Source organism: Colossoma macropomum, unplaced genomic scaffold (genome assembly GCF_904425465.1).
Source record: "Colossoma macropomum unplaced genomic scaffold, Colossoma_macropomum, whole genome shotgun sequence".
Classification (NCBI taxonomy): Eukaryota; Metazoa; Chordata; class Actinopteri; order Characiformes; family Serrasalmidae; genus Colossoma; species Colossoma macropomum.
Genome location: NW_023494796.1, coordinates 2,483,447 through 2,506,197, shown reverse-complemented (window position 1 = coordinate 2,506,197; position 22,751 = coordinate 2,483,447).

The following is a 22,751-nucleotide window of genomic DNA, read 5'->3' as shown; positions in this document are numbered from 1 at the left end:
TTCTACCTGAAACACATTTTCAGTGAGTGGTTCTCTCCTCTCTTTAGAACCTGAGGAGATAAACCAAAGAGAACCATCAACATCAGTTTATCAGTCCTTGCTGCAAAGAGAAAATGTATTTTAATGTATTTGATTAGAGTCACTCCTTTCCTATATCACGTGTGTGTAAAGCACAGCACCCTCTCTGGCAGAGAGAGAGAGACGTGATTGAGATTAAGATGTGAAGATCTTTCTACTGTTCAGAACTCAGATAAAGGAGATAACCAACAGTTAGTGTTGAAGGTTCCACCCCAGTTACAGTGCAGTACATTTTTTCAGTTCAGTCATGTCCGATCATATCCCTGAAACGTGGTTGTTAAGCCCCAGATGTCTCTGTGTATTCCTAAATTATCAATGATTAGACATAGAGGTAACCTGATCAGACCCCAGGTGCATTTTAGGATAAAGACAGAGTTACTAGGCAGTTAAATAACAAGGATGATGATATAATCATTAACACTGCACAGTATTTACTCATGAATATCAGAGCTGCTGTTTTGACTGACAGAGCTCTCTTCAATTAAAGACATACTTTCTGCAGCTATTTATCCTGACATTTGTAACAGAAACATATTTCCAAGTACAGCAAAACAATTGAGCATGAAAAATCACTGCTCAGACTACAGGAAAAGTCAGAAATACATAACAGAGAGCAGAAGTCTGCAGTTCTGGAGCTTAAGTCCAGTTTCCAGTTCTGCATTTTGTAATCACTGGTATGTATGACTCCAAGTGGACAATCAGTTACAACAACAGTTCAGTTAACAGCCAGTGAGTATATAATACAAGACCAGAAACTGGATTCAGAGTCTGGAGTTGAAGACCACCGACATACGGGAAAAAACACACACACACGTGCATTGTCTGAAATCGCTTATCCTTCTGGGTCGCTGGGGGAGCTGGAGCCTACCCCAGCAATCATTGGGCGGAAGGCAGGACAAACCCTGGACAGGCCTCCAGTCAGAAGAAACATAATAATAATAGAGAGAGAGAGTACCTTTATTTGTGTTTCTGCAGATGCAGTACACACAGGTGGAGGAGAGGAGAACACACACAGGACACACACTGACCAGCAGCTTCCAGCAGACACTACAGTCTGATACAGGAGGGGTGGAGGGGGTCATTTCTGAAATAAGAGAGAAAGCGGGAATTAATTAACAGACAAAGCAGCACCAAGAAACGGAAACGAAATTCAACATTCGACATTCACCTCAAATAAACCACTCATAATTCATTCAGTCATTCCTACCTCACAACATATACAGACATATGAGACAAGAAGTTCTTACACTTTTATAAACATATTTATAAGAATTTATTCACTAACAAATAGAATCAGAGATCGGATTGATCAGTCCTACCCAGGAGACAGAGGCGAGTGGCTCTGTTACCATAATGATAAACATTCTCATGGAACAGAACTCCTCTTTCATCTTTCATAACCTTCTTCTCATGTACAGCACAGTAGTACAGACCCAGATCTGATTCAGAGACGTTCTTCACCAGCAGATCATGAGTTTGGTTGGACAGATTCAACACAGTTGTGTAACGTGGAAAAGCACCCTGTATCAAATCTGTGGCTGATATAATGAGAGGAGGTTGATGCTCATGTGAGCAGTTTCTGTACCAAACTGTATTAAATCCACTTTTCCAAACACAGTCGCTGTAGAGAGTGACATTCTCTCCTGGTCTGACTCTCATCTCCACTTCTGCTCCAGAGATCCTGGAGAACAAAACACCTGCAACACACCAACCAAACATTGGATTAATCAAAGAAGGATGAGAAAATTTCATATTATTATTTACAAGGCATTACAAACAAACTGAAAATATACCAACACCAGATATACCAAAAATATGTAAAAATTCACTTACCGATGAGGGTGAGACAAGCGACTCTTGATCTCTCCATGCCAGAGACTGGTGCCGGGGGGCTGATGATGGTGAGGGTCTTTGTAGCAGATGTGTGTGTCGAGGTCTGATTGGTCCACGTCAGTGGAACATTTCTATTTTCGATTACGTCCCACAGCATAGCGGTTAATCTTGCTGTTCAGACAACTCACCGATCAGAGACGTGACCTGACTGGAGGGTGGTCTTTGATTTTGGCATGTGATTAAGCTGGTAGATTTCTTTTAACCCCTTACATGACCAGGGACCACCAGCAGGACCAAGGTTTTATTACATATTTCTATAACCTAAGAGTAGCTCAACTAGTTTGCAGTCTGATTTTAAGGGGTTAATCAGACTACTTATATTTAGCTGCACTGTTCCTGTTTTAGACAGCTTGAGTTCACAGTTCTCCCTGTTGTAACATTTCTGGCTCAAATAATTTAAGCAGAAAATTCAATAAACGGTCTCGGACAATCGGCAACTAGGCTAGATTTCTGCACCAATGTTTTCAATTAAGTAAATTACTTTGCATAAAGTGAATTTGTAAACAGTAAAGTGATGCAGATCACTGTTAACTCTGTTATTGCCAATAAGCCATTTGAACTCAGAAAGCTGGATATGTGCACACACACCCCAAGAAGTCATAGTTATAAGAGGTGTAATGATTTACAGTCTTCATAGTTATGTTATGATATGGTAGGTGTCGTCTTGATTTGATACGTTTTGATAAAGACGGCCCAGAAAAGTGCTTCTGATTTTTCTATTTATTTGAACAGACAGTAAGTTAGAACCATAGTTCTACTGAACCAACTGGGTGTGGTTACTGAGCAGCATTTCAAAGCAAAACAACAGCAAATCTGTTGAGATAAAAAGTAGAAAATAACTTTGGTTGCATCCACTTGCCTTAATATCAGCATCAATCTTGTCAGGTAGGGAGACCCTTGAGTTCCTGTCTATTGTATTCCACTGTCCCATAAACTGGGTAAACAGTTCCTCTGCATCTATTTCTGCATTTCACTTGCTGAGAATTGGGATTGGGATTGAGGTGAAATTGCTGGTCAGTCAAAAAGTCCCAGAGTTCCATCATGTTGAACAAGTCACATATAGACACCCCACAGTGGACAACCTGGGATGCAGGAATGTCAGTGTTGTGTTCTGCTCTGACATGAGGCACAAAGTTAGTGGAAGAGTGGACTAAAATGGACAGCAGCTCAGATCTCAAGAGACTGGTGTAACCCTTACTTGACAAAACTGATGCTGTTATTTAGTTAAGAGAATGTTTAACCCTTTAAAATCCCAGGCTTATTACATACTAAGGCTTATTGTTCAGTAACTACAGGGACTTCAGTGCAAACTGATTGAGCTATTCTTAGGATACAGAAGTGTGTGATAAAACTTTGGGCCAGCTGGTGGACCCTGGCCATTTAAGGGGTTAACCAAGCCTGAGCTGCAGGGCCTCATTGTGGGTTTCCTGTTTTGGTGTGGCTGATGTTTGCTGCTCTTAAACTTCTAGTTCCACTGATTGTCAGAATGTCAACAGTGATGTCTATGCAGAAATGTGGACTTGCTATTGCTGTCATCTAATGAGCTAACGTTCAAACTGCCAGCTAAAATATTAGCCACCAGTCTAATACTTTTTTCTTACAGGGCACTTTTTACCCTCTGTTTTTGGTGTCAAGGTAATGAGGAAATGAGGAGGTGTTTGCTGCCCTCACTGTGGGCTTGTTCAGTTTTATTATACCTATATATGAATATTTTACAAAGAGAATTTTGTTTGAAGTATTATTTGGTGCCTAAAGTGTTTCAAATGGAGAGCCTTGTTTCAAACAATGCAACATGATACATTGTTACACCCTTATTTGTTATCAGTGACATTCATAGAACTCCAGCTGAGTGTCTAAGTTATAAACAGTCTCAAAGTTAAAGAGAGTCTTTTATAAGCAGATCTAGATCAGTTATTAAAGACAGTCAGTGTGCAGTGGTCTGATACTGTCCTGAGCTGCAGGCCTTGTTGTGGGTTTCCTGTTTTTGCATGACTGAGGCTCGATGGCTCTCAGACCCGCTCCTGTGTGGGTGGGGTTGAACCTTCACACATATGTGTTTATCACAACCACACTTTCAATTACAGTCTAAAGTGAGCATGTTTGGGTTTGTGAGTGAGTGTATATGTACAGTTGTGAGATTGTATTGATCAGCAAACTGACCTTCTTCTCATGATCAGATTCATCTTTTGATTTTTAATTGTTCAGCAAGACACCAGTGACCAAAAGGCAATGATAGAGTCTTTTGTTTGTTTGTGGTTGAATTTAGAAAACTGTGTTAAAACGAAGTGATAGACTGTAAAAAAAGGCCTTCAAGGTGTCTGATCTGTATTCAGTAAACAGGTCTGCAGGGTCATTTTGAGTTTTGTGTGCTAAGAGCTTCTATTTTTCTCTGCATGTTTCTGAGGTGACTGTTACAAACCACAGATGTTTCCATGACTGTGTGTGGTGCAGAGGACAAAGCGCCATCCGAGCTGCAGTTTCGCCCACGAGGTTCATTTTCTATATTCTTCTAATGTTTATATCAGATCCTGGATCAGTTTCTGCTCTATAACCAGACCTAAAACTCCCGTCTACACAACACAGAGCAGATGTGAGATCAGTCAGTAAAGACAGTCAGTGAACAGTGGACTGATGTGCTCTGAGCTGCAGGGTCTCATTGTGGTTTCCTGTTTTAGTGACTGATGTTTGCTGCTCTTACACTCTCAGTGTTGGAGAGGGGGGAGGGGGAGCTGCACTGTTTATCAGATAAAGTGATTAGACACTATTTAGTCAATTTAAATCTGTAAGTGTGAATGTGTTTAGGTGTGCATTAGTGTCTCAGATATGTACGTATTTCAGATTGCATTGCTCTCACTGTGGGACTCAATGAGTTCCTTCCTCTTCAGTTAACATTATGATTAACAATATACAAATTCCAAAAGACTGGCTTTGAATAAATGATACTGAATATTTTGTTTAGGTAACTAAAGATGATCTCAGGCTCATTGTAACAAATGGGTGGTTAGGACAGGTGTCACGCCTCAGGCGGACTCAGACTACATTTCCCAGAATGCTTTGGGAGATCACGTGCCTGAGCAACTTCCCTCGGATGCGGAGTCCAGAACGGACTCCATTGCCCACAATCCCTCGGGAGATCATATGACTGTGGACAATCGGTCACGCACCTATCAGCGCTCACAATCCCCTGAGTATTAATAATGTGCACCTGTGTTTGTTGTCATATGACTCATTTAGTCTAGCATATAAGCCCAGGCTTTAGTCTTAGTCATTGCGAAGTATTGTTTCTCTTTGAACTTACTGAGCGTTTCTCTGATCTGTTTGATACTTCCTGTTGTGACCCATTCTTTGCTTAACTGACCTTGATTTTTGCCTGTCCCTTCTTGTACCTTTGCTGATGAATTTTGGATCTGTGTTTTGACTTTTTGCCTGCTTTTTGACGACGGTTTCTGCTCACTCTTTTTGTTTTGGCTGCCTATTGTTATGATCACTTCGGTGATACTCTGCTGCCTTTTGGTTACGACCCACGCTTGTTTTTTGACCACGCCTTTGCTGTATTTGAATAAACCCCTGTTTGCATTTTTCATCTGCGAGCGTCTGAATTCTGGCGCATCGTCACAACAGGATACAAGTGCTGAGTAGCTTTAATATGGCTCATCCAATACTCATCACAGGCAGGGGTCAAAACACAAGCAGGCTGGTACATTGCAGGCAAGTTCATAACAGAAAAATGGAAGAATAAAGAAAGATAGAAAAATACACAAGACTAAGACTCAGACCTGCACAAGGAGCTGCAAGACCAAACTCGCAAATGCAAAGCCAAACTGATGGAGTATATAAATAATATTAACAAGTCCACATAGTAGCAGGAGTGTGTGATCATGAGAGGGTGGAGCTAAAGCTGTGCCAATCCTGGATGGGAGAGTTCATGTGTAGCCCCCCCCCCACACACACACAATGGAGTGGGCTTCTGTTCAGTTATGAGGTGGCTACTGCTGACCACAGATGTTTCCATGACTGTGTGTGGTGCAGAAGACAAAGCACCACCTGAGCTGCAGATTCACCCTCCAGTTTCATTTTCTTTATTGTCTCACTAAACTGTGATCTTAGACATCTAATGTTTGAATCAGATCCTGGATCAGTTTCTCCACTTTAAACAGACCTGAAAATCCCTGTCTACACAGTACAGAGCAGATGTGAGATCAGTCAGTAAAGACAGTCAGTGAACAGTGGTTTGATGTGGTCTGATCTGCAGGGTCTCATTACAGGGCTCCTGTTTAAAAACATTGATGCTGTTTGAAAACCAAAACTAGTCAGTAGAAACAATTTAAAGCAGCTGAAATAAACACAAGTTTGTGAATAAAGTGTAACTGTTACAGAGCTGTGTGTAAAAATAAAGGGAGTCTAGTCTCTTAGGTTAGCTTCTCTTTTTAAGCACAGAGATCTTCAGCAATGTGTTCAGCCTCATGAATGGAAAGGTTGTTTGCTGAGTTTTTGGCGCTTCCTGCACTTCCTTAGATGATTACACATCAGCCATGCTCTATTACATGCAAAACTGTCTGGACAATGTCACAGTCCAAAAATACATCCAGGTGTACCCAAACCAAAGCCCTGGATGACAAAGGAGGTCAAAATGCTCCTCAAGGACCATAACACCACCTTCAGGTCTGGGGACAAAGCCTCATACAGCGCTGCCAGGATCAACCTGAGGAGAGGCGTTAGGGAGGCCAAAGCAGACTACAAGAGGAAACCAACTTCAACCCAAGGTGGGTGTGGCAGGGTAAGCAGTACATCACAAACCACAAGAGCACAAGGAGATGCTTCACTGACAGAGGAACTTAATTGTTTCTTTGCTTTGCTATGAGGTGACACCAGTGGAGGCAAACTTACCTGTGCCACCAGCTTCCAACAACCACATCCTCATGGTACAGGAGCATGAGGTGAGACGCATGCTCAAAGCTGTGAACCCAATGAAAGCTGCCAACTCTGATGGTGTAACAGGAACGGTATTGAAGGAATGTGCAGATCAGTTCTCCATGGTCTTCACAAGAATCTTCAATCCATCCTTGTCTAGATCCATCATCCCACCTTGTCTGAAATCTGCCACGATGATTCCACTTCCAAAAAATTCTGTCATCAGTGACCTCAGTGACTACCATCCAATCACACTCACACCTGCCATAATGAAGTGCTTTGAGAGGCTGGTCCTGCAGCACATCAAAGCCAGCCTCCCACCAAGTTTCGACCCACACCAGTTCACTTACAGGGTAGACAGATCCATGGAAGACGCCATCATGACTGCTCTTCATACAGCACTGACCCATCTTGAACACCAGGGGAGATATGTGAGGATGCATTTCATAGAATATAACTCTGCCTTTAATACACTCATCCAGGGCAGACTGGTCACTAAGCTCACTGACATAGGACTTTCCCAACCCATCAGCAACTGAATCAAGGACTTCTTCAGGTCCCACTGCCTCAGCAAGGAAGCTAACATACTGAAAGACCCATCTCATCCTGGACATCATCTGGTCGACCTGTTACCCTCAGGCAGATGCTACAGGTCCATCACTTAACAGACAAATAGACTTAAGAACACCTTCAACCCCAGTGCAATAAGAGAACTGACCACTGCCCAACACTGACATTGTACACTGCCATCCAGGCACAGGAACTGAGCTTCTATCCACACCTATCCAACATATACTCAAGGAATATTAAGAGATGTTTACATTCATTGGCACTTTTATGTTTATTATTAAACAGCACTGTTTGTAAATAGAATCACTATCATCCATAAATGTGCAATACCCTCATGTGCAATATCATAGCTGCTACATTCTCTTATATGCACCCTTTTTTATTTTACTTTTTTATCATTTTAAATTATATGGTCTTTTCTGTTTAACAGTTTGCATTTTATAGTAGCTTATATTTTTCTTTCATTCCAAATTTAATGTTTTTTGTTTATATTTTATTTATAAATAATAAATAAATAAATATTTTTCTTTTCTTATCTCATCTGAGGCTGAACCCAGTGAAGCACAGGGTGAAAACAAACACTGTTCATGAATAGGTTTACAAAAGCTATTAATATGACATGAAAGGTAGTTTTAGTTGGTCAGTCAGTGCCCTAGTGTTTCATACTCCTTCAGTATAATGAAATCTGTGGTCAAAGCTCTGATGATCTAAATCTACATGCTCAAGCTTGTGACCTGCATGTTTCTCATCTGGAAGTTCAAATGTGGTTTAAACATGTCAGTCTAAACTGCACCAGAGATTTTATATGTTAATACAAAACTGTAGGTCAGTGAGTTCTGGCTGTCTGATTTCACTGTCCATGGTGCTGAAGCTCCTACTGAATCCTTTCATGTTTATACAGACCTTCTAACCCCTCAGCAACGACCCACCAACAGGTCCAGACTTCCATTCCTCACTTTTATAACTTAGTCTCAGTAAATACTGAAGGAAATATCAAAAATGATTGTATGATTTTAAAATTGTTATATTGAACATCCAGAAAAGACTGAATGAAAAAGGAAAAATAAAATACAGCTAAAAAAACTGCTGACCACACCTGAGAGCTGTCTGGGTATGTTCTTAATATTCTAATGGGCATGATTGATTGACCCCCCTCTGTGCAACACTCCCTGCCTGCTTCACCACTCATGTGTCATTGAGTTTCATTTGTGCATTTGTTACTTAGTAGGATGGCAAATAACCGTCTACTTTTCTTTATGAGATATCTAAATTAGAAATCCCCATCAAACCAGTAGTAATAATTCAAATTAGTTTATTCTGTATAAAATCTCACTTTATCATGCACACAGCCCAACAACTATGTATTTAGGCTCATGCACAAGTTTCGGTCATAACACATTAGCAAATTAGATCATTGTTGTGCTGTCGTAAAAGGCTCAGCACAACAAACCCTGAATGACTAAGATTAAAATATCACCACAGTGGACCGTCATAGTTTAGACTGATGGTTGTCACTGTTTTGTGTTTGTAAAACTAAACCACTTATAAACTCTTGTTTTGTCTGTTGTGTCTCTAAATGGCTGAGAACAAGTGTGGTGGGCTTCAGCTTGAACAAATATTCTTGTTAGTCAGATAATTTATCTCATAAATCTTTATTGAGTATAAGGATTACCAAGTGAGAAAACACCAACAAGGTCAGGCAGACTTCAGGTTTGTGTAAAAAGTACATGTTTTCAGTGTGTGTGTGTGTGTGTGTGTGTGTGTGTGTGTGTGTGTGTGTGTGTGTGTGTTTAGTCTGATTTGAGTCCAGATTTCAGAGATGTGTAACAGACTTCAGTGTGGACACAGGACTCTCCATTCATACTCCTCTCACACTGATGCTCCTCAGAACAGCCCACCTGATCAGAGAGAGAGAGCTTATCAATGAATACAACTATCAGTAACTACAAGAATCAGTAACTACAGCCATCAATAACAACACCTATGAATTAATTACAGCTATTGGTAACTAAAACTATGAATAACTACACCTATCAATCACTACATCTTTCAATAGCTACATCAATAACTATAACCATATAGTTATAGTTAACCATATAAAAGAACCATATCATGCACCTAAGGCAGGACTGCACCCTGCATATATGTTCCTCTGTAAATATGCTGTCTATCTCTATTTTATGTTATCTTATTCTATTTTATTTTACAACCCCATTTCCAAAAAAGTTGGGACGCTCTGCAGAATGTAAATAAAAATAAAATGAAATGATATGAAAATCATATGAACCATTTTTGTAAGGGAAATACTACAAAGACAACATATCAAATGTTGAAACTGAGAATTTTTTTTTTTTAATATGTATGCCCACTTTGAATTTGATGCATTCCAAAAAAGTTGGGACGGGGGCCTGTTTACCACTGTGTTTCATCACCTCTGTAAGTGTTTGGAAACTGAGGAGACACTGCTGTAGTTCTGAAAGTGAAATATTTTCCCATTCTTGTTTGATATAGGATTTCAGCTGCTCGACCATTCGGTGTCTCCTTTGTTGTATTTTTCATTTCATAATGCAGCAAATGTTTTCAGTGGTGACAGGTCTGGACTGCAGGCAGGCCAGTTTAGCACCCAGACTCTTTTAATGCAGAGCACTGCTGCTGTAATACATGCAGAATGTGGTTTTGTCATTGTCTTACTGAAATTATAAAGGCCTTCCCTGAAAAAGACGTTGTCTAGATGGCAGCATATGTCGCCAAAACCAGTATATATTGTTCAGCATTAATGGTGTCTTCACAGATGTGCACGTCACCCATGCCATGTGCACTAATGCACCCCTATCCCATCATGAATACTGGCTTTTAAACTGTGCACTGATAACAAGCTGAGTGGTCTTTAGCCCGGAGGACACAGTGTCCATGATTTCCAAAAAGAATTTCAAATTTTGATTCTTCAGACCACAGGACACTTTTCCACTTCACCTCAGTCCATTTAAAATGAGCTCAGGCCCACAGAAGGTGGCAGTGTTTCTGGATCCTGTTCATATTGGTTTCTTCTTTGTGTTTTACAGTTTTAATTTGCGTTTGTGGATGCAGCGACGAACTGTTTTCACAGACAGTGTTTTTCAGAAGTGTTTGAGTCAATGCAGTGATTTCCACTACAGAATCATGTCTGTTTTTAATGCAGTGCTGCCGGAGGGCCCAAAGATCACGGCCAGCAAATGCTGTTTTTTGGCCTTGTCCCTTACATACAGAGATTTCTCCAGATTCTCTGAATCTTTGTGATATTATGAACTGTAGACGATGAAAATCATCATTTTTTATGTTGAGAAACATTATTCTTGAATTGTTGTATTATTTGATCATGCAGTCTTTCACAGGGTGGTGAACCCCTCCTCATCTTTACTTCTGAGAGACTCAGCCTCTCTGGGATGACCAGTTGCCAGTCAACCACCAGGTGTTTTATTAGCATTACACAATTTTACCAGCCTTTTGTTGCCCCCGCCCCAACTTTTTGGGAATGTGTTGTTGGCATCAATTTCTAAATGGGCATATATTTTTCAAAAAAACAATAATTTTTTTTTAGTTTTGACACTGGATATGTTGTCTTTGTACTATTTTCAATTAAATATAGGGTTTAAATGATTTGCACATCATTGCATTTTGTTTTATTTACATTTTGCACAGCATCACAACTTTTTTGGAAATGGGGTTGTAGTTTAATTTGTATTTCTCCTTTTGATTTAAGTACCTTGTAGTGAAGTGCACACTGAATCTCGTTGTACTTGTACAATGAAAATAAAGGTATTTGTAGTCATATAACTATAACCATCAGTAACTACACCACATGCATCAATAACTCCAGCTACCAATAACAACAGCTATCAATAACTACAACTATCAATAACAACAACTATCAATAACTATGTCTATCAATAACTACGTCTATCAGTATCTACAGGATCAACTGAAGGTGTGTCTGTGTAATGACGTTTCTACCTGAAACACATTTCCAGTCAGTTGTTCTCTTCTCTCTTTAGAACCTGAGGAGATAAACCAAAGAGAACCATCAGCATCAGTTTATCAGTTCTTGCTGCAAAGAGAAAATGTATCTGATTAGAGACGCTCCTTCACTGTATTTGTGTGAGAATGTTTCCGATATTAGGTGTGTGTAAAGCACAGAGAGAGAGAGAGACAGGGAGAGACCGACAGAGAGAGAGAGAGAGACAGAGACAGAGAGAGACCGACAGAGAGAGACAGAGAGAGAGAGACAGAGAGAGACAGAGAGGCAGAGAGAGAGACAGAGAGAGAGAGAAAGAGAGAGACAGAGAGAGAGAGAGAGAGAGAGACAGAGAGAGAGAGAAAGAGATCAGATATAATCAGATATAATCAAATAACCTACAGTTAGTGCAGGAGTTTAACTTGTCCTCTCTGTCTTATCGTACACTGAGAAAAACATTAATGTCCTCTAAGGTGCAAACAATATACACCTGCCTTCAAAGGGTTCTTCCAGTGATTTAATGGTTCCTTTTTTCCAAGATGTGGCTTTTCTTTCATTTCTTTAATTTGTAAGCTGTAGTTAGTTCAGCCATAGTTCAGTGTGATCACATCCTTGAAATGTGGTTGTTAAACCAGTTATCTCTGTGCGTTCCTAAATAATAAATGATGCTGTAATCATTAACACTGCATAGTATTTACTCCTGAATGTCAGAGCTGCTGGTTTGACTGGGGTGCAGACTGACAGAGCTCTCTTCAATAAAGACATCATTTCTGCAGCTTCTTTTCCTGACATCCATTACAGCAAAACAACTGAGCATGAAAAATCACTGCTCAGACTACGGGAAAAGTCATGAATACATAACAGAGAATTGAATCCGGTTCTGCATTTTGTAATCGCTGGTATGTATGACTCAATCAGTTACAACAACAGTTCAATTAACTACCAGTGAATACAAAAGAGAGAGAGAGAGAGAGAGAGAGAGAGAGAGAGTACCTTTAGTTGTATATCTGCAGATGCAGTACACACAGGTGGAGGAGAGGAGAACACACACAGGACACACACTGACCAGCAGCTTCCAGCAGACACTACAGTCTGATACAGGAGGGGTGGAGTCTGAAATAAGAGAGAAAGTGGAAAATAATTAATAAACAGAGCAGCACTAAGAAATGGAAAGAAATTTCAGATAGAACTCAAACAACTAACAATTCGTTCAATAATTCCAAGTCCACAGCGTATAAGGACATGCAAAAAAGTGAGATGTTGTTACCTTTTTGTGAATGAGTGTTAAGATTTTGGAAAATTTCAAACAAGTATCAGAGATCACTGTCATGTATGGAATGAGCAGGGAGGCTGGATATAAGTGTGAGCAGACTTTAATAACCAAAAGAAAACAAACAAAAAAAACAAAATAACTAACTACAAGGTTTAAATAAAGAAACACAAACAGCAAACAAAACACAAGGCAGGGAAAGAACCGCTACATCAGACAAAGTGACGAGTAGACCAGACACTGACGGAAACAAAGGGCTAGATAAAGGCTATAACAAATGGGGAACACCTGGGAGAGGGAGGAGACAGACGACAGACAGGTTAGGATACTAACGGGGAAGGCAGGGAAAGGGCAGAGCACAAGAACCAAAATAAAAACACAAGCACATGGCAGAAAGCACATGGCTACAAGCAGAGCAAGTAACAGACACAGGAACAAGGAGAAACCATGACACTCACTAACAAATAGAATCAGAGATCAGAATGATCAATCCTACCAAGGAGAGAGAGGCGAGTGGTTCTGTTTCCAAAATAATAAATATCCTCATAGAGAAAAACTCCAGTTTCATCTTCAGTAACCTTCTTCTCCTGATGAGCGCAGTAGTACAGACCCAGATCTGATTCAGAGACGTTCTTCACCAGCAGATCGTAAGTTTGGTTGGAAGGATTCAAGACAAAAGAGTAACGTGGAAGATCATCACGCATCAAAGCGTTTAGTGATATAATGAGAGGAGGTTGATGTTCATGTGAGGAGTTTCTAAACCAGACTATACTAAATCCACTCTTCCAAACACAGTCGCTTTTCAATGACGTCCCACAGCATAGCGGTTAGTCTTTTTGTTCAGGCAACAAACCAATCAGAGACATGCAAACTGATCACATGTTTCCTGACTGTTCACTGAGTAAGAAGGTGGGATTGTGTTCAGGTTTTCTTTAACATAGTTAACATAGAAGAAAATTGCATTTATCAAACCATAAGCAGAAATGATAATCAGACTACTGATGTTTAGCTGCACTGTTCCTGTTCTGGACAGTTTGAGTTCTCAGTTCTTCCTGTTCTAACAGCTCCGGCTCAAAGAATTTAAACAGGAAAATCAATAAACTGTTGGGCCACTGGGATAGATTTCTGCACAAATGTCATAAACTAAGCAAAGTCACTTTACACAAGCAATCCAATGATGTACCTGAGCAGATCACTGTTATCACTAACATTGTTTAGTCATTTAAACTGAAGCTGAAGAAAGCTGGATACTTGCACACACAGATAAGCTACAGACTGATTATAGGACAGCTATGAATTGTTCTGAACAATAAAGACAAACATTTACAGCAAATCGGAGATCAGCTATTAAAGGCAGTTAACTTCATGTCTAAACTTTGGTGCTGAAGAGTTCTCAGATTTGCAGCAAGACAGTGCACTTTAACCCCTTGTTTGCACTGAAGTCCCTGTAGTTACTGAATAAAAAACCTTTGGGATTTTAAGGGGTTAATAGATCACAGTAACTTTTGTAGCTCCAGGAAGCAGAATAAAACTATCCCACTGATCTTATGGTAGTTTCTAACTATAACCCCTTTTGCTAGTTTGCTGCCAAATTACTAATAGATCTCAGGCAGTAAAGACAGTCAGTGTGCAGTGGTCTAGTGTGCTCTGAGGGGCCTCACTGCGGATTTCCTGCTTTTGCATGTCTGAACTTTGTTGCTGGCGAGCTCTCGAGTTTTTGTGTGGGGGTGTGAATTGTCACTTTCCGCTATCATGTATTGCTGTCCAAACTGAGTGGGTGATTGTGCACTGGCCAGCATCTCACCTGCATTTCATTATCAAATTCACTCATTCATTTTTAACTATCCACAAAATACTAATAACAAATCAGTCCTTTGTTGACCTTGTAATCTATTGAGACAATGGGAAAAAGCCTTAATCCACCCTTTTAACCAGTCCTGAAAGCTGTGTCTACACAATACAGAATAGATTTTGTCATTTGCAGTGGCGAACTGTGTCTATGAGAGCTAGACCTTCAATCTGAGCCATAAATAAATAAAAAACTTTGCGTTAATGCTAATTTCTGCCAGTGTCCCCATTGGATTCTTGTAGTTTGTTAGTGCTAAGCTAACAGCAATTCGCCAGCACATTTTTTGGCCATTCTAGATTAAACACAGACATTTAAAGCTTCTAAAAGACACTGCTTGTTTTACTTAAAGCTTGTGACAAACATGCCATATTTTACCTAGTTGCAGTTTTAAAGTGGCTCCATTCAACAGTGAGCTCTGTTGTAGAGCTGCCACTGCTGTTTTCCATTTCTAACAATGCGATGATTAGACTGCTGCTCATATTCAGTTAATGACACATCTAGAACTCGCCAGAGGGCCTAGAGTGGCATTTTATCTTCCAAAATTGGTCCCATCTATTGGAAATCAAAATCTAATGGACACTATGGTCACTTCACTATTATGCTGATAGTTAAACCAACACATCAGTTTTTGAAGTCCTAATCAATTAGCTCAATTAGCAATATCTATGTAGATAGCATACAGAGAAGCAATTCCTGATTGGCCAATTTTCCACACGGTGTTTGAAGAATTCCACAAACTTAGACACAAATTTAATGTTTCTATTTATGTATTTCTGTCTTTGTAATAATACAGCACAAAAATACAGTTCAAACATTTCCTGAATCTGTAGAGTCGCTCTTTTCATTCCATCTTATCACGAGATCATACATGGCTCACATCTGGAGTTATGAGCCTATGAAGAGGGACCGAGATACACATCATCTGCCTCTCACCGTGTGTAACTGGTGTATTTGTGTGTTCATCTACATTTAGTGTGAAACTGACCAATGGACACTCAGGAAATCAGTAAGGACTGACCATCACGCTGGAAACCCTTCATTCTTCATTCAGTCCACATCAGAGACACATGTGAAATGACAAGCTTGATTCTACTGAATAAAAATCAACTTAAAATTACAGACATGTATGCGATGGTTAATGTCTTGCGAGCTTGTGTTGGTCTCTGCATCTTTTTGAGGTGACCATTACCAACCACAAATGTTTCCGTGACTGTGCGTACGGTGAAGACTTCCATTGTTTATATCAAATCATAGATCAGGTTATCCACTTTAACCAGACCTGAAACTCCCATCTACACAATAGAGAGCAGATGTGAGATCAGTCAGTAAAGACAGTCAGTGAACAGTGGTCTGATGTGCTCTGAGCTGCAGGGTCTCATTGTGGTTTCCTGTTTTAGAGTGACTGATGTTGCTGCTATTACACATACTTTGTTAGCCCCCTTTTACGCTGTTCTTCAGTGGTCAGGACCCCCATGGACCCTCACAGAGCAGGTACTATTTGGGTGGTGGATCATTCTCAGCACTGCAGTAACACTGATGTGACGTGGTGGTGTGTTAGTGTGTGTTGTGCTGGTACGAGTGGATCAGACACAGCAGTGCTGCTGGAGTTTTTAAACACTGTGTCCACTCACTGTCCACTCTATTAGACACTCCTACCTTGTCGGTCCACCTTGTAGATGTAAAGTCAGAGACGATAGCTCATCTGCTGCTGCACAGTTTGTGTTGGTCATCCTCTAGTCCTTCATCAGTGGTCACAGGACGCTGTTGGCTGGATATTTTTGGTTGGTGGACTATTCTCAGTCCAGCAGCGACACTGAGGTGTTTAAAAACTCCAGCAGCACTGCTGTGTCTGATCCACTCAGACCAGCACAACACACACTAACACACCACCACCACGTCAGTGTTACTGCAGTGCTGAGAATGATCCGCCACCTAAATAGTACCTGCTCTGTGAGGGTCCATGGGGGTCCTGACCACTGAAGAACAGGGTAAAAGGGGGCTAACAAAGTATGCAGAGAAACAGATGGACTACAGTCTGTAACTGTAGAACTACAAAGTGGACAAAAATGGACAATGAGCGTAGAAACATGTTATGCCTGATTGATGTATATACAGCATATATTATAAAATGACATTTTTGGTGAAGGACTATGTTTTAAGTCACTGGTGGATGGATCAGGTGTGTTAGAGCAGGAAACGCACCATAATATGCAAAACAAAGGCACTGCAGTACCAGTACTTGGAACTACGGAAACATTTTGATTGGATAGGCAGCCAGGAGCACAATGTAATCATAGAGATGAATGATAAGTCAAAGTGCTAATAGCATTAAACCCTTAAATGGCCAGGGCCCATCAGTGGCCCCAAAGTTTTATTACACAGTTGTATAGCCTAAGAATAGCTCAAGCAGTTTGACCTGATACTAATAAGCCTTTGTATATAATAAGCCCAGGATTTTAAGAAGTTAAAAGCTGTCAAGAGTTATAAGCAACCCACCCAAGCAACCTCCACTGTGTGATAAGACTACAGAGAGGGATCCATTGAAACATTATCTGAAACAACTCAGCCACCGAATTAAAAGAGAGAAACGTGGAATTCAATGAACAAAAAGACAAAAAATAGTTTTCTACACTTTCATCACTGTCAAAGAGAGACGTATGTATTGTTATGGGGTTTGGGATAAATGCTTGCATGGCTACACCAATAATTACTTAATTTTTGAGATGTTTTATTACATGTATGTATAACTGAAATCTGGTCACAGCTGCAAATTAACCAGTAAAGCAGTAAACGTCCTCATGAAGCACCTGTTCTCACCCTTCTAGAGCACAATCTGCACCAGGAAGTTGAACATCACTGCTTTGGGTACCACAAGATGTCAGAAGAACTAACTACTTTCCTTGCAAAATAGCGTAAGTTCTGACTTTTATCAGCCAAACTGCTGTCATAGCATAGAGTTTCCAAAGCACTGGTAGGATCTGAAACCTATGGTTGACCAGTAGACATGTGCTGATAATCAATAATAAAATATAGCACAGTAGTGTTATCAGGAACACTTTTAAATGCTGTCACTGCATTTTAGTCAAACAAGTTGTAGTTTCATAAGAGACTTTTCTTAGATATGCAGAGCTCTGGCTTCACAAACTCCCACGACACTGTGACATTCTGAATCCAAGCTTTGGTTGTTTGAAAAGCTGTTATTGATTTGAGGACCTTCACAGATAACAGTACTGGCTACAGGGCTGTCCATTTATACTCAATATGCTATCTTGGCTACCAAGGGTCTACCAACCAGCTGGATAACCCTCTGTGCCCCTCCCCCTACAGCGGAAACCAAAGACATGATGTCCAAAAACAGGATTCCAGAAATGAATGAACAGTGCTATACCTGGACAAAACTCCCCAAAACGTATAACCTCCAACACATTTGCAGTATCATAAAATAAATTATCTGTCACGCATTCGGCTAGTCAGCCAACGGACTACATTTCCCAGAATACACTGGGGAATCAAGATACGGAGCTATTTCCCTCACTTGCCAGTAATGACTCGGACTCCACTTCCCAGAATCCTCAGTCAGCTCATGTGACTCCACAAAGATCCTCATCCTCCTATCACCGCTCAAGATCACCTGAATACTAATGCTGTTCACCTGTGTGTTTGTGTCATATGAATATAGAGCTAGTATATTAGCCTGGGCTAGAGCTAGGTTCATTGCGAGGTATTGCTTTCCACTGTGAAACTACTGAGCGTTCTTCCTGTTGATATATCGTGTGTATGACCTTCTGTTTACTGTTTTTCTCTGACTCTGTTTTTGGATTTGCCCTTGTGTACTTTTGCCTGGTTTATCGGATATATGGTTTTGACTCATCGCCTGTTTTCTGGACTTTGCTCTGTTTTCCCCTTGTTGGTTATGGTAGCCCTTCTTCATCTACTGTGTGTTTTGGAACTGACCTATACCTGTTTTCTGACGATGTTACTCCTTCCTGATCCCACAAGTAAAGCTTCTTTTGTATTTTATAACCGCGAGCGTCTGCTTACTGGTCGATTGTTACGTTATCTTATACGTATAGTGCTTTATTCTTAAATATAATAATGTGATAGTACCTTAATCAGTAACAAAGCTTAGATAAGTATTGTAATATTAATTTTTATTTAAGCACATGCCGAAATAAGTGACTGCACAAAGCCTGTCTGTCAGTTTATTCCAAACAATGCTGAAACTTCTCAGACTCAGCATATAAGAATGTGTCACTGTTCACTGATAACATTAGACCAGCGCATCTTTAGCATAAATATCATTACGGAAGTAAAAAAAAATGTATTAACTGAGTAAAAAGACTATTTAGAGAAAAATGATTCCATATTAAACATGAGTAGAAGTAACAACACTGCATCAGGCTGAAATATTAGTAACTATAAAGAGAATAAACATGTGATTCTTCACTACTTTGTTAAGTAATAGTCACATAATAGTCACATTGTTTACATGATAATATATTACTTGTTTATAACATTTTGAATTGTTTCTTTAATATTTAATATTTGGTAAAGTTTGAGTGAACTAAGAAGGCTGGAAATGAAAAACATAAAAATAAGATTTGGTCCACTACGTCTTTTCAAGTTAATGATTAAATTAACTCCTGAAGCTGGTCTACATTTTATCAGTTTTAACCTCAGAATAGGTGCTGAAATCTGAGCTCTCGACTCTCTTCTTCGTCAGTCGTTTCTGTCCTCTGCTCTGAAGGTCCAATGAAGCATAACAGACATCACCTCCTCCAACCTGCAGACAGTTTAAAACATTTGGCTTTCAGAGAGCTGCTGTAAATGTAATTTTAAATTATAGAATTAAATTTACATCCAGTAATTGTGATTATATTTAAAGTATGATGCTGTGTGCCCTTCAGCAGAATGCTAAAAAATCGTACCGATGATAATGTTTGTGCTCTAATACCTTGTTACTTTTCACACTTTTCTGATTTGCCTTTTTCTCGCCCACCTGCACGTCGTTTTTCTTCTCTCCTGTCAATGACATAAAAAAAAACATGCATATCTAATCCAGCAGTTCCAAGTCCAAGTCCAATGTTGTTTGGTGTTGTAAACACTGTGTACCCTCACTAGACACTTATTAATCAATCCTATATTGTTGGTACATATTGTAGGTGCACAGATACGGACTGTGGTTCATCTTTTTCCATATTTACATTTGTTTGGTGGACTATTCTCAACCCAGCATGTTTCAGCTGTCCTGAAAATGGACCACTACCCAAAGAGTATCCCATGCCAACATCAGCCCACCACTGACAGGATATTATTTGTTCTCTTTCCATTGGTGGACGGGGTTGAGGGAGGCTGACACACTATATTATACATTATAAAGACTGAATACACAACAGAGCCAGAATAACACATAAGCAAGGTAAAGAAACATCTGCTGTACTTAAGATGAGGAAGTTCTACAGCAGTAATGCTTAAAATGATTATCACAATTAATGACCTCTCACTCATTACCTGGGCCAAGAAGTTAATAAATGGAAAACTTGAGAAGCAAATGCATGTGTGTGAGTGTGTGTGTGTGTGTGTGTGTGTGTGTGTGTGTGTGTGTGTGTGAGAAAGAGAGAAAAAGAGAGAGAAAGTACCTTTAGTTGTGTTTCTGCAGATGCAGTACAGACAGGTGGAGGAGAGGAGAACACACACAGGACACACACTGACCAGCAGCTTCCAGCAGACACTACAGTCTGATACAGGAGGGGTGGAGGGGGTCTGATGGGTGGTGTCTGAATTAAGAGAGAAATTGTGAATTCATTATTAGACATAGCAGTACCATAAGAACGAAAAAAAATCAGATAACCTCAAATAAACTCAGATAACCTCAAATAAACTCATTATTCCTTTAGTCACTCCTATCTTACAACATATAAAGACACATGAGTGGTCACTAACAAATAGAATCAGAGACCAGAATGATCAGTCCTACCCAGGAGAGAGAGTCGAGTGGATCTGTGTCCATAATGATAAACATCTTTCTGAAAACCGGCTCCAGTTTCATCTTCTGTAATCTTCTTCTCATGTAGAGCGCAGTAGTACAGACCCAGATCTGATTCAGAGACGTTCTTCACCAGCAGATCATGAGTTTGGTTGGAAGGATTCCACAGAGAAGAGTAACGTGGAAAAGCGCCACTTACCAAATCTGCAGCTGACATAATATAAGGAGGTTGATGTTCATGTGAGGAGTTTCTAAACCAAACTATACTAAATCCAATCTTCCAAACACAGTCGCTGTAGAGAGTGATGTTATCTCCTGGTCTGACTCTCATCTCCACTTCTGCTCCAGAGATCCTGGAGAACAAAAGACCTGCAACACACCAATCACACTTTAGATTAAACAAAGAAGGATGAGAAGATCTCATATTAATAATAAAAAGGAATGTTGAGCAAGCTAACAAATATACTAACAACAGATGTGCAAAAAATGTGTAAAAGTTTACTTACACATAAGAGTGATGAGAGCGACTCTTGATCTCTCCATAACAGAGACTGGTGCTGGGTGGGTGACGATGGTGAGGGTCTTTGTAGCAGATGTGTGTGCAGAGGTCTGATTGGTCCACGTCAGTGGAAAATTTCTATTTTCGATTACGTCTCACAGCATAGCGGTTAATGTTGCTGTTCAGACAACTCACCAATAAGAGACCTGAACTGACTGGCCACTGTGTCAAAGGGTGGTCTTTGAATTTGGCATGTGATTAAGCTGGTACATTTATTTTAACCCCTTACATGACCAGGGACCACCAGCAGGACCAAGGTTTTATTACATATTTCTATAACCTAAGAGTAGCTCAACCAGTTTGCAGTCTGATTTTAAGGGGTTAATCAGACTACTTATGTTTAGCTGCACTGTTCCTGTTTCAGACAGCTTGAGTTCACAGTTCTCCCTGTTCTAACATTTCTGGCTCAAATAATTTAAACAGAAAATTCAATAAACGGTCTCGGACAATCGGCAACTAGGCTAGATTTCTGCACCAATGTTTTCAATTAAGTAAATTACTTTGCATAAAGTGAATTTGTAAACAGTAAAGTGATGCAGATCACTGTTAACTCTGTTATTGCCAATAAGCCATTTGAACTCAGAAAGCTGGATATGTGCACACACACCCCAAGAAGTCATAGTTATAAGAGGGGTAATGATTTACAGTCTTCATAGTTATGTTATGATATGGTAGGTGTCATTTTGATTCGATACGTTTTGATAAAGAGGGCCCAGAAAAGTGCTTCTGATTTTTCTATTTATTTGAACAGTCAGTAAGTTAGAACCATAGTTCTACTGAACCAACTGGGTGTGGTTACTGAGCAGCATTTCAAAGCAAAACAACAGCAAATCTGTTGAGATAAAAAGTAGAAAATAACTTTGGTTGCATCCACTTGCCTTAACATCTGCATCAATCTTGTCAGGTAAGGAGACCCTTGAGTTCCTGTCTATTGTATTCCACTGTCCCATAAACTGGGTAAACAGTTCCTGTGCATCTATTTCTGCATTTCACTCGCTGAGAATTGGGATTGGGATTGAGGTGAAATTGCTGGTCAGTCAAAAAGTCCCAGAGTTCCATCATGTTGAACAAGTCACATATAGACACCCCACAGTGGACAACCTGGGATGCAGGAATGTCAATGTTGTGTTCTGCTCTGACATGAGGCACAAAGTTAGTGGAAGAGTGGACTAAAATGGACAGCAGCTCAGATCTCAAGAGACTGGTGTAACCCTTACTTGACAAAACTGATGCTGTTATTTAGTTAAGAGAATGTTTAACCCTTTAAAATCCCAGGCTTATTACATACTAAGGCTTATTGTTCAGTAACTACGGGGACTTCAGTGCAAACTGATTGAGCTATTCTTAGGATACAGAAGTGTGTGATAAAACTTTGGGCCAGCTGGTGGACCCTGGCCATTTAAGGGGTTAACCAAGCCTGAGCTGCAGGGCCTCATTGTGGGTTTCCTGTTTTGGTGTGGCTGATGTTTGCTGCTCTTAAACTTCTAGTTCCACTGATTGTCAGAATATCAACAGTGATGTCTATGCAGAAATGTGGACTTGCTATTGCTGTCATCTAATGAGCTAACGTTCAAACTGCCAGCTAAAATATTAGCCACCAGTCTAATACTTTTTTCTTACAGGGCACTTTTTACCCTCTGTTTT